Source organism: Hypanus sabinus, chromosome 16, assembly GCF_030144855.1.
Source record: "Hypanus sabinus isolate sHypSab1 chromosome 16, sHypSab1.hap1, whole genome shotgun sequence".
NCBI classification, from domain to species: domain Eukaryota; kingdom Metazoa; phylum Chordata; class Chondrichthyes; order Myliobatiformes; family Dasyatidae; genus Hypanus; species Hypanus sabinus.
In genome coordinates, this window is record NC_082721.1 from 76,347,094 (window position 1) to 76,370,380 (window position 23,287).

Sequence of the window (23,287 nt, forward strand, 5' to 3'; positions counted from 1 at the left end):
GAAGGCTTGGCAAACTAGAGGAATCCATGCATATTTTTTTTTAAACTAATAAACTTCCTGTAATAGAAAACCACAGAACCATAGAAAACCTACAGCACAATACAGGCCCTTTACCTACGATGCTACGCTCAACGTGTACTTATTTTAGAAATTACCTAGGGTCACCCATAGCCCTCTAAGCTCCATGTACCTATCCAGAGGTCTCTTAAAAGACGCTATCGTATCTGCCTCCACCACCGTCGCTGGCAGCCCATTCCACGCACTCACCACCCTCGGCGTAAAAAACTTGTCCCTGACATCTCCTCTGTACCTACTTCCAAGCACACTGTCAGGGCACCTGGGACACTAGATAAGGGGAGGGGGGAGGGTCAGACATTGGTTTTGGCCACACATTAGGACCAGCAATACCTGCCATCCACCCAAGTCACAGAATATGAGGGGGAGGGTGGGGGGGGGGGAGAATTCTGATTGAAAATACAGTTTTCATCAGGCACTGCAGTTCTCAAAGGGTGCAAGCACTTCTAGAATAGACACAGAACTTGAAACACACATAGACATAAGTTGAATGTCTAAGATGGTGTAACTCCCTTAGGCTGCACTACTTGCATAGAACACACAGCGCTGACCCAGACCATTCGGCTCCACACTGATCTCTGCCAGTTGCCTCCTCCTACATTCAAACTGTATTTTAGACCACTTGTTTCACTTGAACCAAACAAAAAGGGATGGAAACAGATAGACTCAGGCAACAATTTTGAATGTGGCAAAGCCCTTCTAAAAAAAAAACCCACCTGATAAAAGTCTTGCTGATAAACATTTGTCTACATTGGGAGAGCTTTCCCATAGACTGATCAAAAACAGCCTGTAGAGTCAAAATCAGAACCACAGTCTATGCGAGACTCCTGCATCACTGAGAGCAGCCTGTACCGCCAGACAGGATAGACTCACAGAGATTGCAGAAGAGAGGACTAGAGGCAGGAGAGCAGTCTTAAGAGTACACAACATTGACTCTAGAACACATAAAATCTCACAGCATCAAGTCAAACATGGGAAAGAAGCCAACTGATTACTACCATTGCCTCCTTCAGTTGATGAATTTATGCCCAATGTTGAATGTTATGGAGTTCAAGAAATCGACATTCATGCCATCAGATTGGAGGTAACCTAGAAGGAATACAATGCGTCGCTCCAACCTGAGTGTGGCCTCATCACGGCAGTAGAAGAAGCCATAGATTGACATGTCAGAAGGGGAATGGGAAGCTGAATTAAAATGGGTAGCCACTGGGAGATCCCACTTTTTCTGGCAGACAGCATAGGTTCTCGAAGCGGTCTCCTAATCTACGCCAAGTTTCACCAATATACAGAAGGCCACACCGGGAGCACCAGACACAGTATACCATATCAGCCAACTCACAGGTGAAGAGTCGCCTCACCTGGAAGGACTGTCTGAGGCCCTGAATGGTAGTCAGGGAGGAGGTGTAGGGGCAGGTGTAGCACTTGCTTTGCTTGCAAGGATAGGTGCCAGCAGAGAGATAAGTGGGGAGGGATGAATGGACAAGGGAAATAATTCTTGGATTGGTCTAGATTAACTGAGGGGAACCAAGAATAATTATAGAGGGTGATTTCCTGCTTCCTCTCCCCATTGCCATTATTGGGCTCGCCTTCCCTGGGAATTTTTAATCTCCTGGATGTTGAAAGTATCTCGTCACATTGCTTCTTCCATTCGTGTCTACCAGGCAGCTCCCCAATTTCTGATGTTTCCCTGGGATCATCCATCATATCTCCTGTTGTTGATTAATTAGTGGACAATCAGTCTAAAATCAAATGCAAAGTAGCAAACAAATAATTCCTTGGGCCATGATCACTAAAGGATGATCAGGGGTTATAATAACTGACCTATAGAGACACACTTGAACAAAATCATATTAAAAGCTTGGACATCGCAATAACCAAACTACTAATACGATAACAACACACACAAAATGCTGCCTGGCCTGCGGTGTTCCACCAGCATTTTGTGTGTGTTGTTGTTTGAATTTCCAGCATCTGCAGATTTCCTCGTGTTTACCAATATGATAGCTCTTTTCTCAGTAAAAGTGGCTGGAAGTTCCATCAAAACTCCTTCAAGCAACTGCACAAGACTTCAGCTCCCAATTCTCCACTTGTACAGGACCATTATCAGTCAGGAATCTCAGTTCCCTCCCATCCACCCCACTCTACAGATAGTTACCAACCACCAACATGAGACAGGCTCACTGAAAAGCAGTTAGCAAGAGAATATCTGACAACCTTATCGTCGCTGCAGAAGCTTCCATAACACTTCAGTGCTAGAAACTGGTCCATGGGATGGGCCAGGGGGATAGGCCAGAGCAGTCTGTAGGCAATCAATAACCCATTAAACTCAGACCACCCATTACTAATTGTGTGGCCAATTACTAACTTCTTGCTTGCTGACTCAGCCAGTATGAATTACTTGTTGCTGGAGGATGCAGAGGGCTATTCTTGGCATTGCTGCCTCATTGGTGGATAAATCCTGGCATCAGGGCCCAAGATCTGCATCAGCAATTTGTGGCTTTTACTCATTAGGAAAAAAAACATGCCACAAGACTGTCAACTTCCAAGCGAAACTAAGAGAAACCTGTTTCTCAATAACACAGATTTCAAAACAAAGAACAAGAGGAGAAACACTTTAGGCCATATATGTCAAACTCAAGGCCCGCGGGCCAAATCCGGCCCGCGGTGGAATTATCTTTGGCCCGCGAGATAATATCTAATTACTATTAAAGCTGGCCCCAGTAATTGAAGTGCCTATGGTGTATGATATGGCTAATGCTGAGTTTATTCAGGTACCAGGTTTTCAGGGTTTTTAGTGTTTATTCGGCAGTCTTCTTCATAAGAAACGGAATTTGTGAAGTGAAACACTTTGTAGTTATAGCAGAGACTGAGACACATGAGAGCAGGCTGAAAAAACAGAGGCAACAAAAGCTGCGTTTGCACGCGTCCGACTGATCCGGCCCGCATGAAGCTGCATTTTGCTCAATCCGGCCCGTGACCTAAAATGAGTTTGACACTCCTGCTTTAGGCAGAGTCAGATTTGGAACACACTGTCTGATCTGGCAGTGGGTAGAGATTTAACAGTGATCTTCAAACTGAATAGGTAGCAATAAAAGTAGGAGCAGTAATCAGTGGCTCTTTGAAAGTGCTGACATGCACTCAGTGAGCCAAATAATCTCCTTCTAAGGTTGGTTATTCTATGTGATACTGGCTTGTGGAAAAAGTTCTTTTTACTGATACAGGAGGGCACTTCATGTCCCAAAATGGCTGATGATGAGCTTCTAATGCAGTTAGGGTCCTGTAGAGCCTTGGTGACAGGCAATGTGAAAGCAAGCTGGATGTGCGTTAATGTGCAAATATGATCACTTATTTGCAGCTGTTAAAACTGAGCACCGAGCTAGACCCGTGTTGGTTATATTAATAGAACCTACAGGCAAGAACAAATGTAGCGGGGTGTGCAGATAAGGAACAACGATCATCACACAGCCGTCCTTCATGGAGAGATAGCAGCGCTGGACTTTACCTGGAAACCTGGCTCCATAATCAGTGCACTAACAGTAAGCTACTCACTGTTTTAATTTGCCTCCTCGAAAAGCTCATACACTATTAGCTGTTACAGTGGCCTAGCAATCAGTCTAAGTTAGGAGAGGTGTGACGTTTGTTAAAGTCTTGATAGGTCAAAGAAAGTAGCAGAGATTCAGCCCCAAGGTTTTTCAACAACCTGGATTGGGTTTGAGACAATGAGTACGGTGATATTTTAGACAAGAAGTTGCCAACTGTATTGCTGCAGTCCAAGCACATAAAAAACTCCAGCTCAAAATTAGTGATTTGTTTGGCTGCTTTTTTGGGGCTGGAGAAGGGATGACGGGGAAGATGGGAAGGAGAAGGAACAATGACTTCAGCATTCTAAAGTTATAAATGGTTATCTGTGGTAACTTCCTCAGAGTCTAAGTAGCAGGGCTCTAGGCCAAGGTGCACTCCCGTCCACCATTAGCCTTCCCACAACTTTTCAGATAATAATGCTCAGATTTATAAAAAGGTGGAAAGGGTCATTTCTCACAATACTGAAACTAGAGTCTGTGAGCTTCTGTGCAGCAACTTAAAACTCTACACAGATAGAACACATATGCAGTACCATACTGCTTGACAGTATGTAGATAGGATACAGTAACGATTGCTTGGAACCTAAACCCAGCAAATCCACATTGCAGGAAAACATCAGACAGCTATACCTGAAAGCCTTCACACCGTAAAATTCTGGTATAGGTATCCTATTGTCACATGTAACAAGATATGGTGAAAAACTTAGCTGGAAATCGTAATACTCAACAATTATTGGCGGAATTCAGCAAATCAGGCAGCATTTAAGGAGAGGAATAAACAGCTGAGTCTTTAGGGCCATGACCCTTCATTAGGACTGTGAAAGGCTTGTGTTTTGTGCGCTATCCAGATACTGTGTGCCATACACAGTTACACTGAAGTAAAAGAAAGACAACAATGCAGATTATAGTTTGCAGTTAAAAAGAAAGTTCTGTGCCAGTAGACAGATAAAGTATAAGGGGCATGACAAGGTGGATTAGGAGATCAAGAATTCATCTTTTAGTTTATGAGAGGTATGTCCAAAGTATAATAACAGTGGCACAGAAAAGATAATAATTTTCATGATGTTGACTACTTTTCCAAGGCTGCAAGAAACATAGTCAATGGAGAGGAGGTTAGTTTGTGTGATGGACTGTTTCAATTGTGGCAGTTACTCAAGTTCTAGGACTTCCTTCCTTCATGAACAGAACAATCAAGTAGCCAATGGTCTTTTAAAGTTAAAAGTAAAAATATATAAACAGTGAAAAAACTAAGAATCATGACATTTAGCTACAGTTTGAAAAGTCCTCACCGTTCATGTCATTCATGGATTTGAGGTTGCCTGACTGAATGACAGTCTTTCCTGTGATTAGTTAACAATTCCATAATGGTCATCAGTATAATGGAAAGCAGGGTACACAAATTAAGATGTCTATTGCTAAGCAAGGTGTTGAGCACTGAGCAGGAAGTCTGAGGTAATATAATCATTTTTATAGTTCTGAAACATTAGCCTTGTTTCCTCTCCTCATGACTGCTGCCTCCAATATTATCCTGTACACTATCATGATCTTGCATTTTATGTATGACATTACACTAAGTACTCAAAGTGTAATGGTAAGTGGTGCACTTGATTTTGCACCTTTGGGAGAGAAACTTTCTTTGCATATCTTCCAGTTTCCAGAATATGAGTGAGTCCTTTGCTTTTTTGAATGTTTCCTTATTTTATTTTTAAGTAGTTCCAGACTGTTAAGAAACAGTGATTTATTTTTAGTAAGTAACTCATGTCTTTTAAAAAGATATAAAACGAATTCTTGGCTATATTTCTTCTTTGGGGGATCTTCCTCTGCGAAAATCTGTTATTGGATGAAACAATCTCGGAATCACAACCTTGAAGTTTAACCCATTTAGAACTCAAGCAGCAGTCAGTTTTGGGTTTTTCTCTCGCTCTGGGTCTACACTGACGACATGATGTTCACACACCGTAAAGCTCTGAACTAAATGTGGCTTGTTACCATGTGTAAAATGGTAGAATTGTTAATTCTGCAGCATTTATAGGAGAAAAATCTGTTGAGCATGCTGCAGAACCTCACTATCTTTCTGACAAAAAGTAATTTATTTACCCCAATCTATATAAAAGTATTCCCTCATTAGTAGACTATATTCTGCAATTCTAATCTCTACATTTCACCACTTTATTACAGAAGGCCTAAATAAAACATTCAAAACTTTCTTACATCTTTTCTTTCCTAGTTCTAATACCAGCTTGTTATATTCTCCCTATCTGTGAAATAACTTTAACCAAATTACTGAATTCTTTCTACATTTCACCTATTTCCAACAGATATATCAAAGTTCAAAGTAAAATTTATTATCAGAGTACATACACACCACAACATACAACCCTGACATTCTTCCAATAGAAAAGTAGATGTGAACAGTAAACATCAGGAACTGTGAACCGTAAACAAACTGTGCAAATGCAGATATAAATAACAATATATAACAAGCCTGAAATAGCAATATAACAGAGTCCTTAAATAAGTGTAGCTATCCCCTTTTGTTCAAGAGACTAATGCTTGACAGGTAGTAACAGTTCTTGAACCTGAGTCCTGAGGCACTTGTACCTTCTATCTGATAGCAGCACAGAGAAAGGAGCATGGCCTGGGTGGTGAGCATCTTTGATGATGGGTGCTGCTTTTCTACGGCATTGTTTCACATAGATGTGCTCAATGGTTGGGAGGGTTTTACCCATGATGTACTGGGCCGAATACACTACCTTTTTGTAGGATTTTGGTGTTCTCATACTCGGCCATAATGCAGTCAGTCAGCACACTTTCACCACACATAGAACATTACAGCACAGAAACAGGTGTTTTGCCTGTGCCGAACCATTTTTCTGCCTAGTCCCACTGACCTGCACCTGGACCACATCCCTCCATACACCTCTCATCCATGTACCTTTCCAAGTTTTTCTTAAATGTTAAAAGTGAGTCTGCATTTACCACTTCATCTGGCAGCTCATTCCACACTCCCACCACTCTCTGTGTGAAGAAGCCCCCATTAATGTTCCCTTTAAACTTTTCCCTCTTCACCCTTAACCCATGTCCTCTGGTTTTTTTTCTCCCCTAGCCTCAGTGGAAAAAACCTGCTTGCATTCACTCCATCTATACCTATTATAATTTTATATACCTCGATCAAATCTCCCCTCGTTCTTCTACACTCCAGGGAATAAAGTCCTAACCTATTCAATCTTTCTCTGTAAGGATGTCCTGGCAACATCCTTGTAAACCTTCTGTGCACTCTGTTAACCTTATTAATATCCTTCCTGTAAATTTGGTGACCAAAACTGCCACAATACTCCAAATTCGGCCTCACCAATGCCTTATACAACCTCACTATAACATCCCTACTCTTATACTCAATTCTTTGATTTATAAAGGCCAATGGACCAAAAGCTCTCTTTACAACCCTATCTACCTGCGACACCACTTTTAGGGAATTTTGTATCTGTATTCCCAGATCCCTCTGTCCTACTGCACTCCTCAGTGCCCTACCATTTACCTTGTATGTCCTTCCAAAGTGCAATACCTCACACTTGTCTGTATTCACGAAGGATCTGTTTTTTAATCTGATAGTCATAAAAGCGAATGATAATAGAGTGAGGTTTGGCAGGATCCCAATTAGGCGGGGTAACTCGGTGAGCGCACTCAAATTTTGGTAGTTTCGATAATATATCAGGGAATAAATCTTTCAGCATTTGAGCACAAAAATCGATAGGTTGATTACCCTCCAGTTTTTCAGGAAGCCCAAGAATTCTGATATTGCACCTTTGATTCCTGGTCTCCAAATCTGTCAGTTTCTTAGTATTTTTTAAGTTGTTCCTTAGAAATTTTCTTGAAATCTTCGATATCCTTCTGCAACACTGGCAGAGGTTCTTCGTGTAGCTTAATATGAATTTCATGGTCATTCACAGTCTGCTGTGTACTTCCAAGTTTCCGATTAAGCGTTTTCAGTTCAGATTTAACCAGGTCGAAGGAATTCTGTAACAAGTCAAACTTGGATTCTAAGTCATCCAGTTTATCCAATTTTTCGAGTCTCTCTGACATTTGTTGAGACATTTCAGCCAAAGTCTCTACAGTAGCCTCTTTTCTAGAGTGTTTTCTACTCATGGTGCTCTCACTGAGATAGGTTTAAACAGCAAAGTAAGTGAATAGTTTCGGAGCACTTAGCTACTGCAACCTACTCCACTACAGCCACCGGAAGTCCTCCACACTTGTCTCTATTAAACTCCATCTGCCATTTTTCAGCCCATTTTTCCAGATGGTCCAAATCCCTCTGCAAGTTTTGAAAAACCTTCCTCACTGTCCACTACACCTCCAATCTTTGCACCGTCAGCAAATTTGCTGATCCATAGATTTGCTCATCTATAGAAGTTTGCCAAGGTTTTTGATAACACGCTGAAACTCCACCGACCTTTGAAGAAGTTGAGGCACTTTTATGTTTTCAGTCTCCCTCCTGTATGTTGATTCATCAGCCCCTTTGATACAGCCCACAACCGTGGTGTCATCAGCAAACTTGTATACGGTGTTGGAGTTGTACTTGGCCACACAATCATAGGTGTAAAGCGAGTAGAGCAGAGGCTAAGTACACATCGCTGAGGAGATTGTGGAGGAGATGATTTTGCCAATCCAAACTGACTGGGGTCTAAAAGTGAGGAAATCCAGGATCCAATTGCACAAGGGGGAATTGAGGTCCAGGTCTTGCAGTTTATTGATTAGTTTTGAGGGATAGTGGTGTTAAATGCCGAGCTGTAATTGATAAAGAGCATCCTGATGTATGCACCTTTACTGTCCAGATGTTCCAGAGTTGTGTGAAGAACCAATGAGATAGTATCCGCTGTATACCTGTTGCTTCGGTAGGCGAATTGGAGCGACTCCCGAGTCACCATTCAAACAGGAGCTGATGTGCTTCAACACCAGCCTCTCAAAACACTTCATACCTGTGGAGGTAAGTGCCAATAGACAATAGTCATTTAAGACAGGTTACCACACTCTTCTTTGGCACCACTACGATTGAAGCCTACTTGAAGCAGGCAGGTACCACACACTGCCAGAGCGAGAGGTTAAAGGTATCTGTGAATACACCAGTCAGTCAGCATAGGTCTTCAGTAATCAGCCAGGTACTCCGTCTGGACCAAATGCTTTCCTTGGATTCACTCCCTTGATGGCAGCTCGCATGTCATCTTCAGACACCGAGACCAAAGGCTCATTGGGAGACATGGGGATGCGCGATGGTTCCTCCCTACTCTGGTAGTCAAAGTGAGCATAAAAGACATTGAGCTCATCTGGAAATGAAGGTCTGCTGTCCCTATGTTGCAGATTTAACTTTGTAGGAGGTTATGGCATTCGAATTCTGCCACAGCTGTCGAGCATCCCTTGTTGATTCCAGTCTAGTCCGGAATCTCCACTTTGCCTGAGAGATGGCTTTCCATAGATCATACCTGTACCAGTATTCTTGATCTCCAGACTTAAGTGCATCTGATCTGACTCTCAGCAAGTTTCAGATTTCATTGTTCATCAGGGCTTCTGATTGGGAAAACCCTGAATGATTTTGTAGAGACACACTCATCCACAGCTGTTTTATTAAAGTCTGTAATGATCTGCTGTAGTCATTCAGGTTTTCAGATGAATTCTTGAACATGGCCCAGTCCACTGACTCTAGGTAATCCTGAAACCTTTTCTTAGCCTCTCGCGACCACCCCTTGGTTGTCTTGATCTCTGCAGCCTTGCTCTTTAGGCTCTGTGTCTGTATGCAAGTGGCAGGAGTACAGCCAAGTGATCTGACTTACCAAAATGCAATCTCTGGAAGGAATAATAGGCATTCCTTGTTGTAGTATAGTGGTGGTCTAATGTGCTGGGACCTCTGGTGCAATGGGTTATGTGCTAGTGATACTGTAATTAGGCAGTGTTTTTTTCAAACAGGCCTGGTTGAAGTCACTGACTATAATTTTAAATGTGTCAGGATGGGCCGTTTCCTGTTTACAGACGGCATCATGCAGTTTCGTGAGTGCTTGCTTATAATTATCCATAATCCTGGTGATAATCCAAGGGATTGTTACAGTATTGGAAGCACTGTCATTTCAATGACATATTAAACTAAGGTTCTGTCTATCTTCTTGCATATATGTAAAAGACCCAGTTTAAAATAATGAATCCACATTTCATCATCAGGGTTTCTAATGGTTGATTTAATTTTCAGAAGGAATATTTTTTCAGTGAATTTGTAAAAATAATTAAGTATTTTCATTATCAATGAGGATGTTCTGATCAATGCAATACCCCCACCTGGTGGCACATTGAAGAACAGCACCAATGATACAGTCTGCATCAAAACATTTTAACTTCCTACTACAGGATTCAGTGTGTCCTCTCAGCATTGCACTGGAGCACCAGGGTGAATTACATACTCAAGTCTCTGGAATGGAGCTTGAACCATTACAAAAATGTGATCCTTTTAAGCACAGCTGACATCTGATACTCTATAAAAAGATCCCAAATATTTGAAGGCTTAAGTGCAAATTTTTATAGCTTATCGTAACTCAGTTACTCAGCTGTAGATTAGGTGTGTGGCCTGAAATATAGATGTGTTAACCTTTGGACACTCAACACTGTGCAATTATTTAATACATGCCCTGACACAGCAGTAACAGTGTTGTGCTTAAATAATCATAGCATAGAAATGTGCCACACCAACATTAACCACACTAATCCTGTGTTAAGTCCTTCCTGATGAAGGGTCTCAGTCGGAAATGTCAACTGTTTCCTCGGTTCCATAGATGCTGCATGCCCTGCAGAGTTCCTCCAGCATTTTGCATGTGTTGCTTGACTCCATGTTTTATTTACTCCATATTCTCATCAACAGGTAAGATGGGGGTAACTGGGCAGGCAAGGACTTTAGTTCTTGCTGTGTGAGATACTGAGAGATCTTATAGAAGTGTATAAAACCAGGGGGGTCTAGATAGGGTGAATGCAATGTTTTATGCAGGGTTGGGACATCAAGAACTGAGGGCACAAGTTTAAGATGAGAGGGGAGAGATTTAATAAGGACCTGAGAGACAATTTTTTCCCAACACATATGTTGCGAAATTTGTTGTCTTTGTGGCAGCAGTATAATGCAATAAATAATAGAGAAAAAAACTGTGAATTACAGTAAATTATATAAAAATATAGTAAAATTAAATAAATAGAGCAGAAATAAAATAATGAGGTAGTGGTTATGACTTCAATGTCCATTCAAAAATCAGATGGCAGAGGGGAAGAAACTGTTCCTGAATCATTGAGTATGTCCCTTCAGGCTTCTGTACCTCCTTCCTGATGGTAGCAATGAGAACAGGGCATGGCCTGGGTGATGGGGGTCCTTAATGATGGATGACACCTCTTTGGAAAAATTACTTCTTGAAGATGTCCTGGATCTTACAGAAGCTAGTGCCCATGATGGAGCTAAGTTTACAACTCTTTGTAGCTTATTTTGATCCTGTGCAATAGCACCTCTCCCCTCCCCCACACTCCCATACCAGCGATGTAGCCAGTTAGAATGCTCACCATGGTATATCCACAGAAATCTGTGAGTGTCTTCAGTGACACACCAAATCTCCTCTAACTCCCCATAGATTACAGCCATTGTCATGTCTACTTTGTAGCTGCATCGATGGTGGGCCCAGAATAGATCCTCAGAACTGTTGACACCCAGGAACTTGAAATTGCTCACTCTCTCCATTTCTGATCTCTCCACGGAGACTGGTGTATGTTCCCTGTTCTTACCCTTTCTGAAGTCCACAATCAATTCTTTGGTCTTACTGATGTTGAGTTCAAGGTTGTTGCTACAACACCACTGAACTAGCTGATACTTAGAGGGATATAGGTCAAATATGGCATCCTGGTCATCATGGATTAGTTGGGTTGACGAGACTGCTTCCAGAGATCTACAACTACCCCACCCTCTCCCTATTCTATCACACGTAAAGGGCAATTTAACCTACCAACCCATACATCCTTGGGATCTGAAGCACCCAGGGGAAAGTCACACAATCACAGATGAAAGCATTCAAACTCCACACAGACAGCACCTGAGGTCAGGATTGAACCTGGGTCACTGGAGCAGAGAGGCAGCACTATGCCACTGTTAAAATAGTTTAAATTGTTATGCTACTGTATGCACTGTGGTTCTGGGTATGCACAAGTGCTGACTCTGGTATCATTTCCCAACGTTGACCATCACTGAGGGGTTGAGCTGATACAAATGGAGCAGATGACTAGGCCACTCAAAGGACCAACAAATCAATCAGATCAGTGGGAGTCTAGAGCAACATACGGGCAGATAAAGAACAGAATGTCATAATTCAACAGCTTTATGGCCTTACCTAGTGATTATCTGCTTTTTACTCTTACAGTGAGACTGGGGACCCATTGATGTGTTGGAATCCTGATTTACACAACTAAATTAGGCATGTAGCCACCTAGGGCAACGATTCAAAAGCTCTAAGAAAATTGCAGATAGTTAAATCCTAATCAAATTTCTGAATTGCTGTTTCAATATAGCAGAGGGATTTAGGACAGCTTTTTCAAAGACCAGTTCAATTAGCTTCGGTCCTGCATCTTTCCCATTCATCCAAAAGTTTGACTATCCTATTTGGGACCATCTTTCATTGATTCAATCATGTTTATTGATTATTTGTTTACAGATTCAGCACAGTATAGGTCCTTCAGGCACTCCGAGCCACACCGCCCAACAATTCCAATTTAACCTCAACTTAATCATGGGACAATTTCCAATCACCAATGAGCCTCCCTGGTATGTCTCTGGACTGTGGGAGGAACTAAAGGACCCACACACACCACAGGGAGAAGGTACAGACTCCTTACAGAGAATGCCAGGATTGAACTCTGAACTGCAACATGCCAAGCTGCAACCACTGTGCCAGCCAACCGGTGGTGCAGTGGCACCAGCACCAGATTTTGATGCAAATAGTCCGGGGTTTGAAACTCACTGCATGCTTTCCATCTCTGCTGAGTTAGCAACTCAGCTTCGTAAAAAACAGACAAGTGCCATGGAAATTGCAAAAAAAAAAGCACCACCCAATGCACCACAGGGCACAAAAAAGGAATAACGAAACCTCTACACTACTGTGGCGTTTCTTGTACTTACTGTCAATGCCCACAAAAAAATGAATCTTAGGGTTGTATATGGCAAGGTACATATACTTTGATAATAAATTTACTTTGAAGCAGGAGGTAAACTAACCCCTCAAGCTTGCCTCACCATTCAACATGATGGGCGCCATGGTAGCGTAACAGTTAGCATGATGGTACTACAGCTCAGGGTGCCCCTTTCACGCTTTCCACCTATGCTGGATTTGGTGTTGAGCTAGCATTCAGGAGTTCAGATTTCAATTCCAGCGCTATCTGTAAGGATGTATGTCCTCCACAGAGAATGCATGGGTTTTCCCCGTGTGTTCCCGTTTCCTCCCTCAGTCCAAAGACATATTGGGTAGGTTAATTAGTCATTATAAATTGTCTCGTGATTAAATTAGGGTTAATCAGTATTGTCAGGGGCAGCATGGCTCGAAGGACCAGAAGGGCGTGCTCTGCACCGTATCGCTAAAATAAAAAATAAAACTAAAATTATCTTACTCCAGCTCCACTTCTGTGCCAGTTCCCTGTAGCACCCAATTCCTTGAACCTTCAAATATTTATCTATCTCTACCTTAAATTTCTCTAACGATCAGGCCCCCACCACTTTTGGGGGTGAAAAATTCCAGAGTATGCCAGCTGATGCAGAAGTGGCATCAACACTGGACTTCGAGGCAAGTGGTCCCGGGTTTGAATCCGACCAGTTCCTTGCACGCTTTCCATCCATGCTGGGTTGAGTGTCAAGCTAGCAACCCAGCCTCGTAAATAAAAACACACAAAGTGCTAAAGAAATGGCAAGGTTGCCAGCAATAATCCACAAGGCATGGAGAGGAATAACAATAACTACCCTCAGAAGAAATTACTACATGTTTGTTTTAAATGGCCAACCCCTTATTTTGTAACTATGTCTCCTTGCTTGTGACTCCTCCGTTAGTAAAAGCTTCTCAAAATCTACCCTGTCAAATCCCCATTAGGACCTTCTATGTTTGAAATGTCACCTTTCATTCTTCTAACCTCCAAAAATACCAACCCAAACTGCCCAATTTCTCTTAATAGGATAATCTGACTGGTTTGTCCAACATTTTAAATCTGTGGCTGCTTATTTTTTTGTAATTAATTTTGAAATTTAGATACTTCTATTGAAAGTGTGCGGCAAGTTATTAAATTGTTCAAATGGCAAGAAATACGACTGAAAAAAATCATAAAAACCGTTTTCTAACATAAATTGTGATAAATTATCACCACAAACAGTGAGGGGCAAGTGATGGCGAGACAAGTTCGGGGGATGAGCTGAGCTTGTGTATTGCAGAATCAATGCAGACGGAGTGAGCCATTCGGAGAGGAGAAGTCGGGGCTGTGGCAGAGGAGATTTAATGTCTGTACAACTGGTTTGGGTGCGAGGCTGGATCACTCTGGGTGCCGAGAGGAGAAGTCAAAGCCAGGGCAGAGGAGTTCTGATGCTGATACAACTGGCCCAGCTGTGAGACTGGATGGCTCTGGAAGCCAAGAGGAGAAGTTGGGGCCAGGGCAGAGGGGATTTAATGTCTGTACAACTGGCTCAGGTGTGAGGCTGGATCACTCCAGGCACTGTGGTCTAGGCCCGAGCTCTTCACAGCGGCTGGGTCCTAGTGTGAGGTACGATCACTGTTTAGACAATTTTAATGCCAGCCTAGATCAGAGGCAAGAGTTGACTTCGCTCACTCTCCACGATGGTCACTCCTTTTTCCATGGTGCTGAGGCTATGCTGTGCTCTGTGGCTACTAATAGGCTTTTGGCCTACTCTGGGGTTCAGACCTGAGGGCTCAATTTAGTCCAGAATGTTGCTTGCTTCAATGGTTTGCATGATTTGTGTTTTCTCCCCCTTTCTCTTGCACATCAGGTGTTGGTCTTTTATTTTTATTTTTTTACTGGGTTCTTTCAGGTTTCTGCTTTGTGACTGTAAACAAACAAATCTCAAGGTTGAATAATTTATACTTTCTTTGACAATAAATGTACTTTGAATCCTCTATGAAATCTTTTCAGGGTAAAAGTAATCAAATACACCTTGTTTAGTCAAAAGTTCAACTTAAATCTGATTTTCATTAACTACACCTGCACCTCCTCTGAAGCCTGCCAAAGCATGATGAACAATTCCAGTGGGGCATATCCCCAGGGCTTTATATAGGTTGCTGCACTCCAGATACTAAAAGATCTACACCAAATCCAAAATGGTGATACAGTAGGCTGAAAATGCTGGAATCTGAAGCAAAAAAAAACACTGCTGTAGGAATTCCGTGGATCAGGGAACTTCTGCGGAGCAAACTGGATAGTTCGCTCTTCAAGCGGACACTCCTTCATCGAGACTGACAGCCCTGTAGAAATGTCTTGAACCAAAACACATCTAGAGATGATGCCCACCCCCCACCCACCCACAAGTTCCTCCAGCAGGGTGATTTTTACTCTAAATTTAAAATAGTGCCAGTTAGCCTACCTTCCTTGCTCTTCCTACCAAGTGATGTGTTACCTACCTCATCAGTCAACTGAGTAGTGTGACTAACTGGGGTCGACAGGGTAGTGGAGAAAGCACACTTGTTCATAAATATCTTTCTGTCCACATAATTTCCTGGACCTGTTTTTGTGACTTTGGGTATTTTTTTTTCCGAAGTAATGGCTTGTTTGTCCATCGCGCCATCCCAGAGATCACATGCTTGCAATGAGGGATGGAGAGGATGGTTTTGGATGCTATGGCCATCATAATGTGGGGGCGGGCTCGATAAGCCAATTGATCCTTCCTTGGCCATCATCTCATCAAGTTCTTAGCTTCACCCTGCCACTTCAACTACCTTGTCAATTCACCCTCTCACATTTAACCCTCTCATGTTAGATGTCTAATCTGTCCAAATAATATTCAGAGACTGATCTTGTAACCAGTAGTGGTAACAGCTTCCAAGTTTGATTTCTTTTGTTTTAATACTTAATCTCTCCCTGCTCCTTGCCAAACTGCTTCTGACATTCCTGAAATTTCCGAGGTAAATATTGTTCTTTCCAAGGAAACTTCTTGACACTTTCTGGAAACTTCCATGTGTTTTAAATTAGGAGCAAAGGCATTGTCCACTTTCAGCACAATTTAAAGTCTACAAGCACACTTGGAAGATAAACACAATAATCAAATCCAAAAAACTAAGGCTGTCTCATGGTTCCTTTCCAAAGCTGTCAATCAGCCCTATATCAGATTCAGAATGGTTATGGTATAGGGAGCCATTCAGCCCATCAAGCCCATACATTTCCCTGCAAGTTTCTACCCTAGTTCCTACTGAAATATTTAATCATCGTCATTTCCATTATCCTCAAGAAAAAAGTGCTTCAGTTCATTATCACTTACTCTACCATGGTCCCAGAACACCATCTACACAATCAAGAGATCTCATCAACACCTCTGCTTTCTGATGAAGCTGAAGAGAGCTGGACTATGCACGTCTATACTCATGTTCCCAAGTCCCCGACAGATGTGCAGTATAGAGCATCCTTACAAAGTGCATCACTGCATGGTACGGAAACTGCACTGCAGTGAACAAGAAGGTTTTACAATGGGTAGTCCTACTCCCAGCAGGAAGGCGGTTATGGAACATCCACACCAACACCACTACACTCAAAAACAGTTATTTTCTTCAAGCAGTAAGGCTGATCAGCACCTCCACCTACTAACCAACCCCACCACACTCCCTATCATTACTGCTAGTTTATCATTTCTTGTCAATGACCTTATGTACAGACACTCCTGTACCTAGTCAACACGAGTGAATCTGCAGATGCTGGAAATAAATAAAAACACAAAATGCTGGCAGAACTCAGCAGGCCAGACAGCATCTATGGGAGGAGGTATTGACGACGTTTCGGGCCGAAACCCATTTTGACTAGTCATACCCTAATCTATTTGACTCTTTCCACAGTTCCATCAACTTTCATTCATCTACTCACTCATGGAAAGCTATAGCTAATCTTTCAACCTTCATGGCTTTGGGATGACGAAAGAAATCAGACAACCCAAGAGAAATCCATGCAGTCACACTGGGAATATGCATACTCCACATCGATGGGTCCGGACATTAGGATCGAACCCTGGTTACAAGAGCTATGTGGTTACAGATTTTCCAGCTGCAGCTGTCACCTTGACCATCCTCTCTTCACTCCAGCCAAACCCCTCTGCTGCTGGAAATTTAACTGATGCTGCGATAAACCAAAGCATCTCACCACACTCTGGATGCAGAAGTGTTTCATGACTACAATCCTGATGCTGCTCTTTTGAATTATATCCTTTCCTCCAGAAAGCCAACAGAGTTAAGCATTACATCATAAAGCAGTGGCCCTGAGAGAGTGATTGGAATGCAACTACTTTTCCCACATAAATTACAATATAAAATCTCATAATAATCAGATTCAAGACAGGCTTTACGGGGCCAGAGCGTGTAGATATAATGTCTTGTACCATTGTATGGAGCAGCTCCCTGCACATTCCTGATAATTTACTAAAAATTTAATGTCAACCATTACTCAGTTGGCAACACACCCATCCAGAGATGTCAATGTGTGAAAATCAGCAAAAGTAGTGGGAAAGGTTTTATGCAACTGGTTGTTACAGTCTGGAATGCACGATCAGAAAGTGTGGTAGGAGTTGAAACAAAAGTGGGATTAGATAAATATTTGAAATAGAAACATCTGCAAAACTAATTGGGTAACTTTTTCTAAAGGTGGCACAGGCACAAACTTGTGTGATTATCAGATGTAAATACAACACCATAAGATCAGAAGACAGAGGAGCAGAATTAGGCCATTCAGCCCATTGAATCTGCTCCGCCATTCCAACATAATTTATTTTTCCTCTCAAACCCAATTGCCTCCATTTCTCCATAACATCTGACACCCTGACTAATCCAGAACCTATCAGCTTTAAATATACTCAACGACTTGGCATCCACACTGTCTGTGGCAAGGAATTCCACAGATTCATAAACTTCTGATTAAAATAATCCCTCCTCGTCTCTGTACTAAAAGGATGTCCCTTTATTCCAAGGCTGGGCCTTCTGGTCCGAGACTTTCCTACAACAGGAATGTATGCCTTTCAATATTCAGTATGTTTCAATGAGATCCCCCCTCATTCTTTTAAACTCCAGCGAGTACAGGCCCAGAGCATCAAGCGCTCCTCTTTTATTAACCCCTCCATTCCTGTAATCATTCTCGCGAATGAACCTCTCCAGTGCCAGCACATCTTTTCTTAGATAAGGGGCCCAAAACAGCTTGAAATACTTCAAATGCGGACTGAGACCAAAGAAACTAATGATTTCTTGGAGAAGGGAACCAGGGTCATGAGCCAGTACCCATCAGAGAATCAGAGGTGGAGAGGATCAGTAACTTTAAATTCCTGAGTGTCACTATCTCGGAGGACCCGTCCTGGACACATCATATAAATGTAAATGCAAAGAAAGCACAACAGCATCTCTACTTTCTTAGGAATCTGTTGAGATTCAGCATGACATCAAAAACCTTGACAAACTTCCATAGGTGTGTGGTAAAAGTGTGCCAACTGGCTGCATTACAGTCTGGTATAGGAACAGCAATGCCTTCGAGCGGAAATTCCCACAAAAGGTAGTGCATTTGGCCCAGTACATCATGGATAAAACCCTCCCAACCATTGAGCACATCTATGTGAAACAATGCTGTAGAAAAGCAATGTCCCTCATTTAAGATCCTCGCCACCCAGACCAAGCTCTTGTCTCGCTGCTGCCATCAGGTAGAAGGTACAAGTGCCTCAGGAGTCATACCACCAGGTTCAAGAACAGTTACTATCCCTCAATCATCAGGTTCTTGAACAAAAGAGGATAACTACACACATCTACTCATCTACTGAGATGTTCCTGCCACCAATTACCTCACTTTAAGGACTCTTTTATTTTGTTAGATTAGATTAGATTCAACTTTACTGTCATTGTGCCGAGTACAGATACAAAGCCATGAAATGCAATTATCATCTAACCAGAGGTGCAAAAGAACAGTGTTAGTTTACAAAATAACTGCAAATAAAAAGCGTTAAGGCATACAAATATAAAAGTACTGAGACAGTACAATATGGGTGCAATATTGCTTAGTGCTGTGATGTGAAGTTCAGCAGGGTCACAGCCTCAGAGAAAAAGCTCTTCCTGAGCCTGTTGGTGTGGGAGCGGAGGCTCCTGTAGTGTCTACCGTTGCATTTGCCACCATCTCAACCTGCAAGTTAACCTTTAGCAAATCCTGCACATGGACTACATGTTCATTTGCACCTCTAATTTCTGAATTTTATTCTTATTTAGAAAATAGCCTAGCCTTTATTCCTTTTAGCAAAGTGTAAGACCATACACTTCCCAACAGTATACTCCACCTGTCATTCCTTTGCCCATTCTCCCAGTGAGGAAACTGCTCCATGCCCAGCATTTACTAATTGAACAGCAAAACATCTTCACCAAGGCTACTTCAGACTCCATTAAAGTCAGGTTTCCACTGTGCCTCAGTAATTAAGATGAGCTTTCTACCAGTGTCAATTGAATGTTCCTATTAGTGGGCACTATCACGAAGTAATTAAAGGTTTCAAAGGTGGAATACCTACAGCATAGTAGTAGAAATCTTAACCAAGGCATGACAGAAATAAACAATGTTTCAGGTCAAGATGGTTTTACCCATCATCTACCAGTTTGCACTCCTTACCATCACCCCACATTCTTATTTTTCTCAACCCAAAATGTTGACTATTTATTCCCCTCCATTGATGCTCATAAATTCCTCAAGCATTTCTGGTGACTACATTATATCATTTAATTCTCACAAGAGAATAAGAGCAGGAGCAGACCATTCAGCCCCTCAAATCTGCCCCACCATTCAATGAGATTGTAGATGATATGCTTCAGGCCTCAGCTCCTCCCTTGTGCCAGATCCATAGAACACTAAATTCCCTGATCTTTCAAAAATTTTACCTACCGCCCCCTCAAATACCGATGATGATCTAGCCTCCACAGCTCACAGGAGGGCAGAAAATTCCAGAGAACACTCAATGATCCACTACACAAGCCACAAATTAATTTTGAATATTATACATCTTCTTGGAGTACAAAATTAAAGTACAACAAAACAAAACAATGTTACTTTTTGATAAGGTTGGATGAGGGAGGAGAAGTTGTCAATGACCACAGAGAGAAAGCCAGGGGAGGAAAGAACGAATGAGGTCTGTGACAGGATGCTAAAATTAAAATACAGAAAGAATTATGGTACATGATAAAACAAACATAATGTTTTTGGTGATTGCATCCTCCAAATCTTCATTTTCATTGCAACATTCAAGATGATTGTTGATACCTCCAAGTTCTTCATAATACCTAACTTGACAAAGTAGTGAAATTGTTTTATTTTCACTCCTGGCTGTTCCTGGCATCTCCAAGCGTGAATGCTTGAAACCACAGTGAACAACAGTTCTGAACTGTCTTGCTGCATATTTCTCACTAACAATCAGTGATGAAAGCACTGTTTTTTTAAAAAAAAAGCACAAGCACATGCAACTGATGTCATCTAAAAACTATTCACTCTGTGCACAGCGTAGTGTCTAAGGACTATTGATGCTAATTAGAAACAGTTTAGCAACAGCCTCCTGTCCCAATTAAGCTGCATCTCACTGACAAAGCTACATTCAGCTTCTTATATTGTCCTAATGATGCCCAATGTAAGCTCAAGCAATAGCATCCATGGTCTGCGCACATTAACCCTCAGGATTCAACAGTGAGTTTAGTCATTCCACGGAACAAACCCAGTTATTTCTCTACAGATGTAGCTGCATATTTCTCTTTCAAACTGTTTCTGTACTCAGTGACCATTTTACCTCCTGTACCTAAGAAAGTTCCCACTGAGTGTCTATTTGTGGTCTTCAGCTGCTGTAACCCATTCACTTCAAGGCTCAATGTGTTGTGCATTCAGAGTTGCGCACCACTATTATAATATGCGGTTATCTGAGTTACTGGCGCCTTCCTGTCAGCTTGAACCATTCTCCTCTGATCTCTCTCATTAACAAAGCATTTCACCAACAGAACTGCTCACTGGATGTTTTTTCTCACACCATTCTCTGTAAGCTCTAGAGACTGTTGTGCGTTTAAAGCCCATGAGGACAGCAGTTTCTGAGATACTCAAACCACCCTCTCTGCCGTTAACAATCATTCCACAGTCAAAAAAATTTCTTCCCCATTCTGATGTTTGCGCTGAACAACAACTGAATCTCTTGACAGTGAGCTCAGACTGGATTTGCATTGGCTGTGATCAGTTAGTTAAGACTTGAATTTCATCCAGAGCAGACCTCTAACCCCAGGCATCAGTATGAAAGATACACCAATAAAACTGGAAGAACAGAATGTACTTCATATAGAAACAAGACAACAATAGTTAAGTAAGCACAGCAACGCTGGTTTTCCCTCAGGACGCTGAAGAAAGCTGGTCTACCTGAACAGATGCTGGTGACCTTTTACCGCTGCACCATAGCGAGCATCTTAACATACTGCATCTCTGTGTGGTAGCTCACTTGTATAGCAGCTGATAGGAAAGCACTTCAGCGGTCATCACTAGCGCACAGATGATCATCGGAGCTCCCAGCCCTGGAGGACACCTACAGCTCACACTGCCTAAGGAAAGCTACAAGCATCTGTAAGGACAATACACACCCACGCAATCATCTGTCTGAACTTCTTCCATCTGGCAGACATTATAAGATTTTCTGTGCCCACACTTCCAGACTGAAAAATTGCTTTTTCCCCAGAGCTATAATTGCTCTGAACCAATCGATCAAGCATCATCCATAAATTAGTTATATTGCTACTTTTAATACTGGTTTTATGGCTATCATGCATCTGAGTTGCGCTTTTGTACTGCTGGACATTGCTTGTACTGGCTGGTTACTTGATCTTATTTACTGTTTATTTATTTTATTTGTTGTTTCATAGCATTGAGTACAAGAAATGCAAACTCATTTTCACTGCATGACAAATTGTACTATGCAATGACAATAAAGATATTTCAATTTCAATGAAAGTACATTAAAGTTAGTTGCAGGAGTGGACCTGGTAGATTATGATCATCTTACTGTCAGAACGGAGAAGAGTTCCATATAAGAGGTCATTCACCCGAGAAATTAACTGTCATTTCAAAGTCAAGCTCAGAACTGCATGTACTTCCAACAATACTTTTTTTCCCCATTATAAATCAAGCATTTGTTGATAGTAACACACACAAAAATTCGGCATCTATGGAAATGAATAAACTAATCAACCTTTTGCACCAAGACCCTTCATGATTTGAAAGGAAGGGAGAAGACACAGAAAAAAAAAGTGGAGGGTGGGGAAGGAGGGCTAGATAGGTGGTGATGGCTGAAGACTGAAAGGTAAAGCGTGGAGAAGGAGGAATCTGATAGGAGAGAAGAATGGACCATAGGAGAAAGGAAAAGAAAGAGGGGCACAAGGGGGAGTTGTTAGGCAGGTAAGAAGAGGTAAGAGGCTAGAGAGGAGAATAGAAGAGGGGAAGGTGGTAAGGGAAAATACTGGAAAGATAAACGGATATTTGTGCCACCAGGTTGGAGGCTACCTCCAGAGAACATGAGGTGTTGCACCTCCACCCTGAGAGTGGCCTCATTGTAACAAAAGTGGAGGCCATCGACTGACATGTCAGAATAGGAATGGTGAGGGGAATGAAAATATTTTGCTACCTGGAAATTCCACTTTTGGCTGATGGAGCAGAGGTGCACGAAAAAGCAGTCCCCCTATTTACTTCGGGTCTCAACAATGTAGCACAGCCACACTGGGAACACCAGATACAACTGACGTCCCCAACAGTTTCGAAGGTGAAGTGTTGCCTCACCTGGAAGGCCTGTTTGGGGCCCCTGAATGGAGGAAATGAATGGGCAGGTGTAATGTAGCATTTCTGCCGCTTGTAGGGAAACGTGCCGGGTGGGATATCAGTGGGAAGGGACAAACAGGCACGGAATTCACGAAAGTAGCGATCTTTGCGGAAAGCAGAGTGTGGTGGGGAGAGGTAAGGGGCTGTTTGGTGGTAGGATCCCGTTGCAACAGTGTACACAAGACATGAATAGACAACTGCAGTGCCTGGTTCTGCTGCAAGAACAAGCAGGGTCAAACTTCTGCCTTTGAATGACTACAGACTACATAAACGTAAAGTTCGTTTCAAATGACCATGAAGTAAATTTTTTTTGGTAGAATGAGAATCACTTAACATCTCTGGGGTACCTTCCCTATCAGACACCAGACTTATCACTCGCGCGTGTAAGACACATGCGCAGTATCGGTAAAGTGTGAACTACGCATGCGTAAACACGTCGCCAGGCAAACAGCGCGTGCGCCTGCACGGCATAAAGAGCTTTCAGGTGGCAGCTTTCACCACGCCTGACAATAACGTGTCCATCTCACAACACG

The 23,287-nt window shown here is 42.2% G+C and overlaps 1 protein-coding gene across 1 annotated transcript in view; it reads right to left on the minus strand.

Annotated features, from left to right (window-relative positions):
* tecrb (trans-2,3-enoyl-CoA reductase b) overlaps positions 1-23,287 on the minus strand; it is an 80,032-nt gene that overhangs the window by 56,559 nt on the left and 186 nt on the right. The window lies entirely within an intron of this gene.